The sequence below is a fragment of the Dromiciops gliroides genome, chromosome 2 (genome assembly GCF_019393635.1).
Source record: "Dromiciops gliroides isolate mDroGli1 chromosome 2, mDroGli1.pri, whole genome shotgun sequence".
Lineage (NCBI taxonomy): Eukaryota > Metazoa > Chordata > Mammalia > Microbiotheria > Microbiotheriidae > Dromiciops > Dromiciops gliroides.
The window spans coordinates 465,334,119-465,348,355 of NC_057862.1; positions in this window are offsets into that span (position 1 = coordinate 465,334,119).

Here is a 14,237-nt window from a genome sequence, read left to right on the forward strand (position 1 = left end):
TTCCCTAGCCATTGCTTAGCACCATGCCTGGCACATAGTAGGTGCTTAATAAATGCTTATTGGATTGATTGATGATTGATTAATGTCTTTGTCCTAGGATCATATCTTATATTTCCTGTCATAAGCATAGCTGGTTGATAAATGCTGCATTAATGTTTGATGATGATGATGACAAGCACGTGAAGGGAGAGGTAGCAGCCAGCTCATTTAGCCATAGTCCTTGGATTCAAGAGTGAAAAGTAGAAATAGCAATGAAGACGACACCTCTGCTACATTTGACTTGACTGTAAAACAGGACTAGAACAACATTTTCCTAAACTAAGGTATACAAAGTATCTTCGCCTGTTGGGTGAAGAAACTGGGATTCTGTCAAGCACAGCCTTTCAGCAACTCAGCTGTGAGGCCTCTGCAGGATAAAAATTCTGATTCCTTTTGTTTCTCACCAGTTCCCAGTGTCTATCTTCTGCAGCATTTGAATTCAATGAGTCTCTTGGAAATCAACTAACATATGAAAAAAATAGAGAAATCGGTCTCAATCTAGGCAAAGCTTCAGTTTTCAGAAGACTGTGAAAATCTTTGGTGGTGGTGTTTTTTAATGAAGTAGGCAAAGAAGCAGAAACTGCTGATGGTGACAGATCAGAACATTAAAGTTCCATGTATTCAATAAAGTTCGGAGTTTTTGTTTATTTTGTTGTTGGAGAAAAATTGGTTGAAGAATCTCTTCTCCTTCCCTCTATTAGCTCCTTTTCTAAAGCAAGAATTTTTCAAGTCTATTTGACCCTAGAGAGAAAACCAATTACTCAATTTACTATAACTACATATACATATATGCACATATAACATGCAGCATAATAATATGTATCAAATAAATATATATATACATATATATACACATATATATATTACTGTAACTATTTGGGGTGTCCCAAAAGTCTTACTGCAAGCTAAGCTATTAAAGCTTTAAATATTAAAGCTTAAGGGGGCAGCTAGGTGGCACAGTGGATAGAGCACCGGCCAAAGTTAATAACCCCCATTGCCCCACAAAACAAAAACAAACAAAAATATTAAAGCTTAAAACTGCACCGAGACTTTTGGGACACCCTATATAATTACAGCAACCTCTTCCTTTTTCAAGTTTTTGTTTTCTCCTTGTAAATCAGCAAAAATTCTAAGTTGCAAGATTCCTTAAAGTTTGACAATATGTACCTACATTTGTAACAAATACTAAAAACAATTAAAAGTTAACCCAGGTAGGAAATGTGTAATAATTGTCTCAATAAACTATACTGTTAAATTTAATATAGCAAACATAATCTTTTTATAAGCAAACCAAGTTATACATAATACATTTTTATGTCTCAAAACTAACAGAATGACTTTAAATTGGCAAAGGGTGATAAAAAATAGTGAATATTTGTGTAAAGGAGACAATTGCCCTCCCTGCCTCTGTTAATGGAGTCACAGAAGATACAGAATGTAATCATAAGGCATTAGTGAAGTGTTAAAGGAGTTTTCCTACAACCACACAATAATGTGAATAAATGTTTAATCAACTTGAGAAGATTACAAGGCTTTTAGATGAAGGGACTGACTCCATGCAGGAAGCATCTTGTGACTGGCTAAGAAAATAAGGCAACACACACACACACACACACACACACACACACACAAGAGAACAAGGCATACCCTTTGGGCTCCTATAGAGAAAGAGCAGCAACCTGTTTAACAGTTTAAGAGGCTAGTCTCAGGAACACTTTATGGAGGCCTGTGCCAGAGAGAGGAGAAAAAAAAGACATCAGACATATCACTGGAGCTACCAGACCATTAGGGGACAATGCATCTAGCTGTGAGCAGAAACATCCTATGAGGGGACAGCTAGGTGGTACAGTGGATAAAGCACCGGCCTTGGATTCAGGAGGACCTAAATTCAAATCCAGCCTCAGACCCTTGACACTTACTAGTTGTGTGACCCTGATGACTTAACCCCCATTGCCCTGCCCCAAAAATACAAAAAAAGAAAGAAAGAAAGAAGGGAGGGAGGGAGGGAAGGAAGGAAGGAAGGAAGGAAGGAAGGAAGGAAGGAAGGAAGGAAGGAAGGAAGGAAGGAAGGAAGGAAGGAAGGAAGGAAGGAAGGAAGGAAGGAAGGAAGGAAGGAAGGAAGGAAGAAGGGAGGGAGGGAGGGAGGGAAGAAAGAAAGAAAGAAAGAAAGAAAGAAAGAAAGAAAGAAAGAAAGAAAGAAAGAAAGAAAGAAAGAAAGAAAGAAAGAAAGAAAGAAAGAAAGAAAGAAAGAAAGAAAGAAAGAAAGAAAGAAAGAAAGAAAGAAAGATCCTATGGGACAGATAAGATATAGAGAGATTATCACTCAAGGGAAGATGCAGCTGTAAGGAGTGTGACTCCTTCCAGCTGGGAAAGGGGTTAGCTATGGACTCAAGAAAGGACCAATCCATGGGAGCCACCCTGAATATACTGATAAGCAACATGAAGTGACTGAAAGGGGTTACATGAGCACTCTATGCAGTACCAGGGGTACCACATATGAACTCTACATGTGCCTCACTACCAGGTTTGACTCCATTCTTCCCATAGATATGGTTTGTATTTATGAGAGAATGTGCCTCCAGTTTAGGGGAGAGGGAATTTTTGAGGATTTTTTACCCTTTTTTTATTTATTTAGAATTGTATTTTTGCCCCAATTACATGTAAAAACATTTTTAACATCCACTTTTCAAACTTCATGTTCCAAATTCACTTCCTCCCTCCCCACCCCTGAAGAATGCAAGCAATTCAATATAAGTTATATATGTGTAGTTATGCAAGACATTTCCACGTTAGTCAGGTTGTAAAAGAAAACAGAAAAAAAAAAACCAAGAAAAAGAAACTAAAAAAAATATGTTTCAATCTGTATTCAGGCACCATAGGTTCTTTCTCTGGAGATGGATCTCATTTTTTATAAGTCCTTCAGAGTTGTCTTGGATCATTGCATTGCTGAGAATAGCCAAGTCATTCACAGCAGATCATCTTACAATATTACTGTTATTTTGTATACAATACATATCACTTTGCATCAGCTCATGTAAACCTTTCCAGGTTTTCCTGAGAGCATCCTGCTCATCTTTTCACAGTTACTATTGCTGACAGAATTTCCCTCTATCCTACTCCCTCCCCATGTCATTTACTCTTTTCTCTCCTTTCACTCTTTCCCTCCTCAAAGGTGTTTTGCTTCAAACTGCTCCCTCCCCCAATCTATCCTCCCTTCTATCACCCCCCCCCCACACCTTATTCCTTTCCCCTCCTACTTTCCTGCAGGTAAGATAGATTACTATACCCAACTAAGTGTGTATGTTATTCCCTCTTTGAACCAACCAATTGTGATGAGAGTAAGGTTCACTCACTCCCCAGCACCTCCCCCATTTTCCCCTCCACTGTCTAAGCTTTTTCTTGCTTCTTTTGAAATACTTTACCCCATTCCACCTGGGGAAAGGGGATATTTTGTACCAATTGCTCTTACAATACCATCTTTGTTGTTGTTCAGTTGTTTTTCAGGTGTGTTCACTCTTTGTGACCCATTGGGGTTTTCTTGGCAAGGATACTGAGGTGGTTTGCCATTTCCTTCTCCAGCTCATTTTACAAATGAGGAAACTGAGGCAAACAAGGTGAAGTGACTTGCCCCAGATCACAAAGCTAGTGTCTGAGACCAGATTTTAACTCAGGAAGATCAATCTTCCTGACTCCATACCAGGCCTTTGTTAAAAAGTTAATTGTGTCCAGGAGCCAAGATGGCAGAGAGAAGCCAGGAAGTTGCCTGAGCTGTCCCAAATTTTCCTCAGAAACAAAGTTAAATTAAACCTCTAAATGGATTCTGGAGCTGCAAAACCTACAAAAAGATAGAGCGAAACAATCTTCTGGCTTAAGATAACCTAGAAGATTTTCAGGACATGTCTGTCTTCCCTGGGTAAAGGGGAAGTACAGCTCAGTGCACAGGGTGTCTGGGCAAGCCAGCAGAAGGCTCTTAGTCACAGAACAGATCAGCAGCTGAGGACTCTTAGTCCTGGCTCAGCAAGCTAGTGGCAACAGCAGGCTAGTTGTGAGGCCCCCAGCTTCAATGTAGAAGGCAAACTGATAACTGGGGCATTTGCTACCCAACAGACCCAACTAGGTTAGGCCACTCCTGTATGGTGAGCAAGCTGCAAGCTGTTGAAACCTCAGAGCAGAAAGCCAGTAACCAGGCCCCTAGTCCCCAGCAAAAGAAGATTGGGACAGTGCATGCTGTACCCCAGAAGCAGAACTCAAATTTAAAAGGCACAAAATAGGCTAAAATATGAATAAGAAGCAGAAAAGAACCCTCATCATAGAAATTTATTATGGGAACAGAGAGGACCAAACCTTAAACTCAGAAGGGGACAACAATAGGAATTGGTCTCAAGACCAAAAAGCCTCTTGGAAGAGCTCAAAAAGGATTTTATAAACCAAATGAGAGAGGTAGAAGAAAAATTGGGAAATTAAATGAGAGTTATGCAAGAGAGAGTCAATAGCTTGGAAAAAGAAAATAATACCTTAAAAAGTACAATTAGATAAATGGAAAAGGAGGTACAAAAGCTGACTGGAGAAAACAATTCCTTAAGAATTAGAATTGGGGGCAGCTAGGTGGCACAGTGGATAGAGCACTGGCCCTGGATTCAGGAGGACCTGAGTTCAAATCTGGCCTCAGACACTTAACACTTACTAGCTGTGTGACCCTGGGCAAGTCACTTAACCCCAATTGCCTCACCAAAAAAAAAAAAAAAAGATTTAGAATTGAACAGTTGGAAGCTAATGACTCAATGAGACAACAAGAAGAAGTAAAGCAGAATCAAAAGAATATAAATGTAGAAGGAAAAGTAAAATACCTCTTTAGAAAAACAACATACCTGGAAACAACAGACCTGTGTCTTATGGCTGATTATTAAAGGGAAGCACAGTGGTAGGGGCTTGTGGGCTATAGTTGTAGGGATAGCCACCTACAGGGTTATCCCTAGAATCTGAGGAGTAGAACCTCCTCAGGACCCAGTCAGAAAATTAGAATACAAGCTAAGGGAGCAGCCCAGAAGGTGTACTACATTTGTATATCTTTCAATTCCTCACCTCTGTCACCACCACTTATTTCCTACTTTTCTTCTTACTCATATCAAGTGGGTGCTTAATAAATGTTTACTTCATTTTCTCTCTAGACCATATTTTTGCATGATGGCATCAAAAGCTCACCAAGTTAGAATGTAATCTTGGGCTTCATTAAGAGAAGAACGGTTTCCAGGAATTACATGATTATAGTTCTACTGTACTGTGCCCTCAGTAGAGGACTCATTTCGAACATTGGGTTCAGTTCTGGGAACCACAGTTTAGGAGTGACATTGATGAATGAGAGAACAGACCAAAAGGGGCAATCAGGATGGTGTCATTTGAGGATCAGTTAGAGTAAGTAAGCATGGTTGTCCTGGAGAAGAGAAGATTTGAGGCTGACATAATAGCTGCCTACAAACATTTGTAAGACAGTCATGTGAAAGAGGGATTTTATTTGTTCTCTTTGGCCTTGCAGGGCAAAACCAGGCATAATGGGTAGAGGTAGAAAGTGGGAGGAGCTTGGAAACTTGCAAGCACAGGCTGAATGACCACTTGTCAGGTGTGTAGCAGTGGGAGTTCCTTCTTGGGTACAGGTTGTATGGCTGCTAGGCTCCTTCCCACTTCTGAAATTCTGTGAGTCTGTGAAAACTTCCCAGAAACTTCCCATCTCATGATTTATGCATGAAACAGTGGAAAGAGCACTGGTTTTGTAGCTGGAAGACCTGGATTCAAATCTTCACTATAACCCTTGTCACTGTGTGACCTTGGACAAATCATTGAGCCTCCCTGGGCCTCAGTTTCTTCATCTGTTAAATGAGGGGGTCTGAAGTCCCTTCCAGCTCTAGATCTAGGATCTAGAGCCTAGGATTTGTGCTTGGTCCCAAATGAGCCAATCATATGGGGTTGCAGATGCACAATTAACACATTCAACTCAAGCCTGACTATAGAGTTGGGAGTCCCTATGATGATGTTATTTGGCTGAATTCCCATTTGTACCATTTTCCCTGCAACATCACTTCATGTGTTTTTACAGAACCAATTAATAACATCAGGTAGGGGACACCATTTCTTTCTAGTCCTTTCCTACCCAAGTCTTTTCTTCTAGGAGCCCAGTTCAATGGACCCAGCAAGTCTGCCAGGGGCCACACATGTGTGACAGCCCAAGATGCCTGGCACCTCAGTCAGTCAGTCAATCAACAAGCATTTACTAAGCACTCCTATGCTTCAGGCATGGTGCTGGGTGCTGGGATATAAAGACAATAGTGCAACAGTCCCTACCCTCAAGGAGCTTTCATTCTTTGGGGGGAGACAACACATACACATCTAAGAAATCCAAAATAAATGCAGAGTAATTTGGGAAGGCACTAGCAGCTACAGGAATCAGGAAAGGCCTCATGAGCCACCTGTTGAAGGAAAGGTGTCTGGCTTTTGAAAGTCCTTTATAACCTGGTCCCTTCCTACGTTCCGTATACTCTGCAATCCAGTGACTTTGGCCTCCTTTCTGTTCCTCAAATAGGATGCTGTCTCCTAATTCCAAGTGTCTTCACTGGCTTTACTCCATGCTTGGAACTTTCCCTTTTTGTCTCTTCCCTGGCTTCCTTCAAGTAGCCCCTGAAGTCCTACCTTCTGCAATATCCCTTTCCCCATCCTCCTTAATTAGCACCTTCTCTCTGAGATTACCCCAAATTTATGCTGTGTGTGTGTGCATCTTGCTTATACATAGTTGTTTACATGTTGTCTTTCTCATTAGATTGTAAGTTCTTTGAGGGCAGGGACCATGTTTTTTGCCTTTCCTTGTATCTCCAGCATTTATTAAGTGCCTAGAACATAATAGGCACTTACTTAATAAATGCTAGTTGACTGACTGACCCTAGAGGTAATAGGGGAGCCACTGGAATTTATTGAGGTGAGGAGTGACACAAACATATGCTTTAGGAAAATCACTTTTGCAGCTGTGTGGAGGATGGGTTGAAGAAAGGAAAGACTTCAGGTAAGAAAACCAATGCAAAGGTTATTATAATAATCCAGTGAATAGATTATGAAGGCTTGAACTGGGACAGCGATTGTGTGGAAGAACACAAATGAAGGAGATATGGAAGTTGAATTAACAAGACTTAGCAACAACAACAAAAAAAAACCACACAAGACTTAGCAACTGATTAAATATGGAAGGTAAGGGAGAATGAAGAGTAAAGGATAACTGAATTTGCCAACTTGAGTGACTAGGGTAGAAATAAGTTTGGGAAAAAAGTAGGTTTGGGAGAAAAGAAAATGAATTTTGTTTTGGACATGTCAAGTCACATGTATGGGAGGAAGCTACTTTGCTAGAGTCTGCTTTGAAAATCTTATAACAGTTTGTCTCTGATTTTGGGGAGGGGGGTGTGGCAGTGGAAGGATTTTGACAGTAGCTACCGGAGTGGGACAGCTCAACTCTCAGTTAAAGTGGTAAGAAATCTGTACAAAGGTCCTACATCAATGATGCCTCATTGTGGCATAATGATAGTCATAGATTCTCTTTTTTTTTTTAAGTGAGGCAATTGGGGTTAAGTGACTTGCCCAGGGTCACACAGCTAGTAAGTGTTAAGTGTCTGAGGCCAGATTTGAACTCAGGTCCTCCTGACTCCAGAGCCAGTATTCTATCCACTGTGCCACCTAGCTGCCCCCTGATAGTCATAGATTCTCAAAGCCAAGCCATCGGACCTCTGGAAGGTCCTCACAAACCATATTTTAGATAGGACATTTAAAAGTTGGAGCATGTCCAGAGGTATCAGCCATAACCATGAGGAAACTGGAAACCAAGCCGGGATCCTGGGTCTCTTGAGCCTGAACTATAGAAGTCTCTGGAAGGATCTGTTAGTTGTCCTCAAATATTTGAAGGGCTGTCCTAGGGAGGGGAATTTGTCACTTGGGCTAGGACAAGTTGTCTCTCTTCTCTTTCTCTTCTCATCTGTAAAGGGGAGAGGATGGAATGTCTTTAAGGATTTGATGCAAGCTTGGACCTGAGCTCTCTCTCTGCTGCTGCTAAGGACGTAGGTTTCGAGCTGTGTCATCCTTCAAAGGGCACATTCTGTGCTTAGGCCTCCCCAAGAATGTTTGATGTGAACTGGGTGGCCATGGAAGAGGGTGGGGGCTCATGTTTCCATGCATCCCAGAGAGATGCTGTGTATGCAGTGTGTAGGTGGAGCAGAACGGTGGGTGCAGGAGCTCAGTTAATTTCAGCACTGAGGTGTGAAGTTGATTTCTCTTCTAAGCTGGGGGTGTAGAGGACTATTGGAACGGGTATGTGGTGTGAAGTACAGAACTGCCCTTTAATGGAAACTAATGCAACCAACAGGGCAGGGGCAGGATTTAGACATGCCACCAATAAGGAAGCTAAACTGATAGAGAATACTTAACACGTTTAAATGACTTTTTTTTTTACAAGAATCTTAAAACACTCCATAATATGCTATATGTCTTATCTATGGAACACTCCTGTGACATCAGCAGGTGGGCATTTTAACAAAATACAGATAGAAGTAAATGCATTGGATTTGGCTGAGCTATCTAAATTTTTTTTTTAAGTGAGGCAATTGGGGTTAAGTGACTTGCCCAGGGTCACACAGCTAGTAAGTGTTAAGTGTCTGAGGCCAGATTTGAACTCAGGTACTCCTGACTCCAGGGCCGGTGCTCTATCCACTGCGCCACCTAGCTGCCCCTGAGCTATCTAAATTCTTACCCATCTAGAAAGGGAAGGCTCCAAGGGAGATTTTTTTATCATTCCTTGAAAGATGAATATCTGGGGCTCAGTGTTAGAAAGTAAAGCTATGACCAAAAGCTTTATACAGTATCTGCAACCCTTAAGCCTTTAGCTCTGACCTGCCCTACAATTCTGCCTGCCTACATGGTACCACCTTTTGGATTATCCACTGCTACCTCCACATGGCCCAAGCAGCATTTACTATCCCCAAACCTCCTACTCTTGTGACTTATCAGTGACAACATCGTTTGTCCAATCTCTCATCTTAAAAAAATTTATATCCAAAATATAACAAAAAAGGAAAATATTGAATGGTGGAGAGGATGTGGGAAAAGTGGGACACTAAACCACTGTTGGTGGAGTTGTGAACTGATCCAACCATTCTGGAGAGCAATTTGGAACTATGCCTGCCCAAAGGGCTATAAAACTGTGCATGCCCTTTGATCCAGCAACATCACTGATAGGTTTCTATCCCAAAGACATCCCCCCAAAGAGAAAAAGACCTATTTGTACAAAAATTATAGCAACTCTTTTTGTGGTGGCTAAGAACTGGAAATCAAAGAAATGCCCATCAATTGTGAAATGGCTAACAAGCTGTGGTATATGATTGTGATGGAATATTACTGTGCCATAAGAAATGACAAGCAGGATGACTTCAGAAAGGCCTGGAGGGGCAGCTGGGTGGCACAGTGGATAGAGCATCAGCCCTGGAGTCAGGAGGACTTGAGTTCAAATCTGGCCTCAGACACTTAACACTTACTAGCTGTGTGACCCTGGGAAAGTCACTTAACCCCAATTGTCTCACCAAAAAAAAAAAAAAAAAAAAAAAAGGCCTGGAAAGACTTTTATGAATTGATGTATAGTAAAGTGAGCAGACCAGGAGAACATTGTGAGCAGCAACAGCAATATTGTTCAATGAAGAACTGTGAATGGTCTAACTATTTTCAGCAATACAATGACGCAAGACAATCCCAAAGGCTGATGATACTATCCCACCTCCAAAGAACTGATATTGATCGAACAGACTGAAGCATGTTATTTTTACTTTCATTTTTTCTTTTATTCATGTTTTCTCATACAAAATGTCTAATATGGTAATGTTTTACATAATCATACGTGTATAACCTATATCTGATTGCTTACCGCTTCAGGGAAGGGGGAGGGGGAGGAGAGTAGGGATAGAATTTGGAACTCAAAACTTTAAATAAAATTATTTTTAAAGGTCTATGTAATACATTTAGCATGATACTTTCAAAAAATATTTTTACATCCAGCAGAAGGTCCTCTTGAGGGCAGGGATAATTTTGTTTTTGCCTTTGAATCTCCAGTACCTACTCCTATCTCCTCCAGACTGGATGCGCAGCTCTCACGGAAGCAATCCCACTGCTGATATATACACAGAATTTGACCTGCTTCATTTCTGACACAGGCCAGTTTGCCTCTCCTTTGGTAGCCTGGTTTTTGAACTTGCTCAATCCCTTTCCTAGGGGGTCATGATATTGGTGCTGGACTGAATGCAGATACCCAAGCAGCTTTAGCCACAATTCAGAACTCCCAAACTCAAGAGATCCACCAGTCTTAGCCTCCCCAGCAAGAGCCTGGAAGTATTTGCCACCATGTCTGGGGACTGAAATATTCTTGCCAACAATGCAAATCAAAATTCATCCACATCTGCCCATCCTATAAAACTCTTGGCCATGCCCCCCCAATATGTTCACAACAGGCATCCTACCCAATGTGCTGGGTACCTTGACATTACAAGGATACCAACAGAACACATGGACTATTGGATATTCTCTGTTCTCACTGTGTGACTTGTCCATCTTTTTTTTTTTTTTTTTTGCACGGGGCAATGAGGGTTAAGCGACTTGCCCAGGGCCACACACAGCTAGTAATTGTCAAGTGTCTGAGGCCAGATTTGAACTCAGGTCCTCCTGAATCCAGGGCCAGTGTTTTATCCACTGTGCCACCTAGCTGCCCCCAATGTTGCTTTTCTTCAGTGGCAATCTGCTCCCACCTATGATGTACCTCTTCATTGTCCTTGGGCTGATCCTCAACTTCAGTTCGTCAAAGACTGTTATTTCAGGACTCATACATCCCTATCAGAAGAATATTCTTTTTTAAAAGAAGAGCCCTAACAACAACAAAACAAACAAAAAACAGGGGCAGCTAGGTGGCGCAGTGGATAGAGTACCGGCCCTGGAGTCAGGAGGACCTGAGTTCAAATTCAGCCTCAGATACGTAACACTTACTAGCTGTGTGACCCTGGGCAAGTCACTTAACCCCAATTGCCTCACCAAAAAACAAACAACAAAAGAAGAGCCCTTATTTCAGGAAAAAGCTTGGGGTCTTGAAAATTTCAATTTTCCAAAGGTAACCCAGATTATTCTCAAGCAATTCTTGGCCTAGTTCGCTGTCCATTTGCAGTACATACAAATAAACACCCATATCTAAAATAGACAACACACACATACAGACAAGCTCTATATCATCCTATCAAAGCAAGTGCTTCGTAAGTGTTGAATTGGTGCTATTTTGACTCTTTTCTCTTTCTCATATCTGATGACCAAGTAGTATCCATTCTACCTCCATACTATGTCTCTCTGCTATCTCGTCTTCTCTATTCCTACTGCTATCAGCAACACCACCCTAGATCTTTATCACCATGCACCTGAAATATTATAACAGAATCCTAACTGATCATCCCGCCTTCATTCTTTTGCCTCCAATTATTGCCTTAATCTTATGAACTGATCTGGTCAATAGTCAAAAGTCTCTGGTGGCTCTCTATTGCTATTTAAGAATCACAGCAAAAGCGAATCACAAAAAGCCTACTTTCTCTAAGCATGGGCTATTGTATAGAACCATATCATTGAAGGCGGTAACATAGCATATTGGGTTATAGACTTGTCATTTAGGTCCAATATCAAAAAGCCTCAAAGAATGTAAGAAAGTACATATATGATTTAAAAACAAAAGTCATTTAGCTCTTAATTTAGAGAGACCAGACTGAACAAATGAAGTCTTAGCATTTTTAAAAAATCACTTTATTTCTTTCAGATACATAAAGTGGATTCAAATAGTGTTGTCAGAGGCACAAATGACCTTACTTTGAAGGATGAGACTGATTTATAACTAGTCAATTTTAAAATAAACTTCAAAAATTCTTGGAGGCATCACATTTGTTTAATGTTAAATATAGCTCCTGCAATTGTATTTACATCATTTGCTTCACAAATTTTCTAACCTTAGGAAAAGGTAAACTAGCCCAGTCCATTTTAAAATTTATCACACATTCTGAATTAGTGGAATCTGATTAATGAAGTTCTATTGGGCCAGCATTTTAAGCCAGTCCTCCATCTTCAGCACAATCGAGAAAGAAGTGATAATAGTTCATGTGTATATAGCACTTCAAGGTCTACAAAGTGCTTCACGCATTAATTTCATGTGATCTCTACAATCCAAAGTAGGTATTTCGCATAGAGATGAGGGAACTATAAGTCCCAAAAAGCTAAGTGACTTGTCTAGAACTACACAACTATGAAGCATCTGAGGCAGGATTCAAACCCAGAACACCCTAACTTCAGGTTTAGCACTCTCAAGTTTCTTTTCCCACAGGCCTCAAAAGCTATTTTTGCATTGTGAAAATTTTGATAGTGGAAAATATAGAAGTTACTAGGTTCCATTAGGATTTCCGTCTAATTTTTCAACTTGAGTTCCTTTTCTCCCTCCATTTCTTATTTTGGAAATAGCCTTGGGAGGGGGGTGTTAAATCTTTTGGGCAGAGAGGTTGCCCGTGTCATATGCCAGAACAAAATCTAACTTGCTACTGGATTCTGAGCTTGTGGCAGTATTCTCTTCCCACTGAACAAATGGAAACTGCTTTCATTATCCAGTCATCTTGTTAGGACCAGTTCTGCCCAGGTGACCAGTCAAGGGAACAGATTTGAGGTGGGGTGTTGGTGGCTTTGTTTCCCAATGGCACAAGTTCAGTTTGGTTCTTTAAAGATCAACTGATCCTTCCTGTAAATGTGCTCACTTACAATTCTGATTCTTTTCTTTTTCTTTTTTCATCATTCATTTATAGAGAGACACAGAGAAAATGGAGTATCCATATGTTTGAAATCTATCCTTCTGGGCTACTTTAATTTCTGCCTACTTCCATCTTATGCAGAAATCTTTAAACATCTTTAGGGTCATATGAGAAAGGCCTTCTTCTTGATAACATTTACTTCCCCTTCAGCCCACAAATGATTTATTGCAATAAGGTACAATGCAGTAGATCACTTGGAGCCAGAGAACCTGGGTTTGAGTACTTAATGTTAGTTTAACCATTACTACTTGTGTGGCCTTAGACAAGTCACCTAAACTCTCTGGGCCTCAGTTCATTATCTAAAAAAAAAAGGGATGGATGACCTTTGAGACCCCTTCTAGTTCTAAATCTATGATACTACAATTGGCTAATCTAACAATACTATCAGGTGATGTTAACAGGGCAGAGGTTCATATACGTACAATTAACCTCAAAACTCTCACCTAGGTGACTGTCAGTTCTACAGACAGACAGACAGACAGACAGACACACACACACACACACACACACACACACACACCCCTTAGGATGCACAATGCAATACATCTATATGGTTTCTTTTCACTCCCAAGGCTGCCTTTAATGTTTACCTTATCAATTTTCATTTCTATAAAAGTGGTCCAGGGGTGGGGAGAGATTATAGGGACAACAATATTACTTGCCCTGCTTACATCATCAATATGATCTTGCCCATAACCTATCCTTCCAAACACTGCTGACTTTGGGGGGCTGTGCTGTACCCTGAAGCACAAGCCAAGCAAAATTTGGATGTCTCCAGGCAATTAAAGCTCTCCTCTGTGTATCTGCCTGTGTGGAGCAGGAAGGGCCTGTTCAGGTAATCAGAAAATCCAGTCTTGCCTCAAACTTTAGAGTCACAATACTGAATATGTGATTTTTAGTAACTCCTCTTCTCATGACCATTGGAAGATCTAGTTGTAATGATGGCCTTGGAAGCCTAAGAATAGACTGAGGATTTATCCCAGGGTGGATCCAGTGTGGTTCTGAATTGTTAGGCCTGACTTAAAATAGGTAGGGCACTTTGTTTAATAGTTCACCTAATTAACTAAAGGATCATACAATATGTGAGCTGGAAGGGACCTTAAAGGGCCACTTGGTCCAACCACTTCGTTTTACAGATGAGGAAAACAGGAATCAGAGAAATAAATAACAGCAGCCTGACTTTACATAATGCTTTAAAGTTTACAAAGTGTTTCACATAGTCTCATACGATTCCCCCAACAACCCTGTGAGGTAGGTGCTATTTTATGAGGAAACAAAACTTAAGGATATTAAGTGATTTGTTTAGGG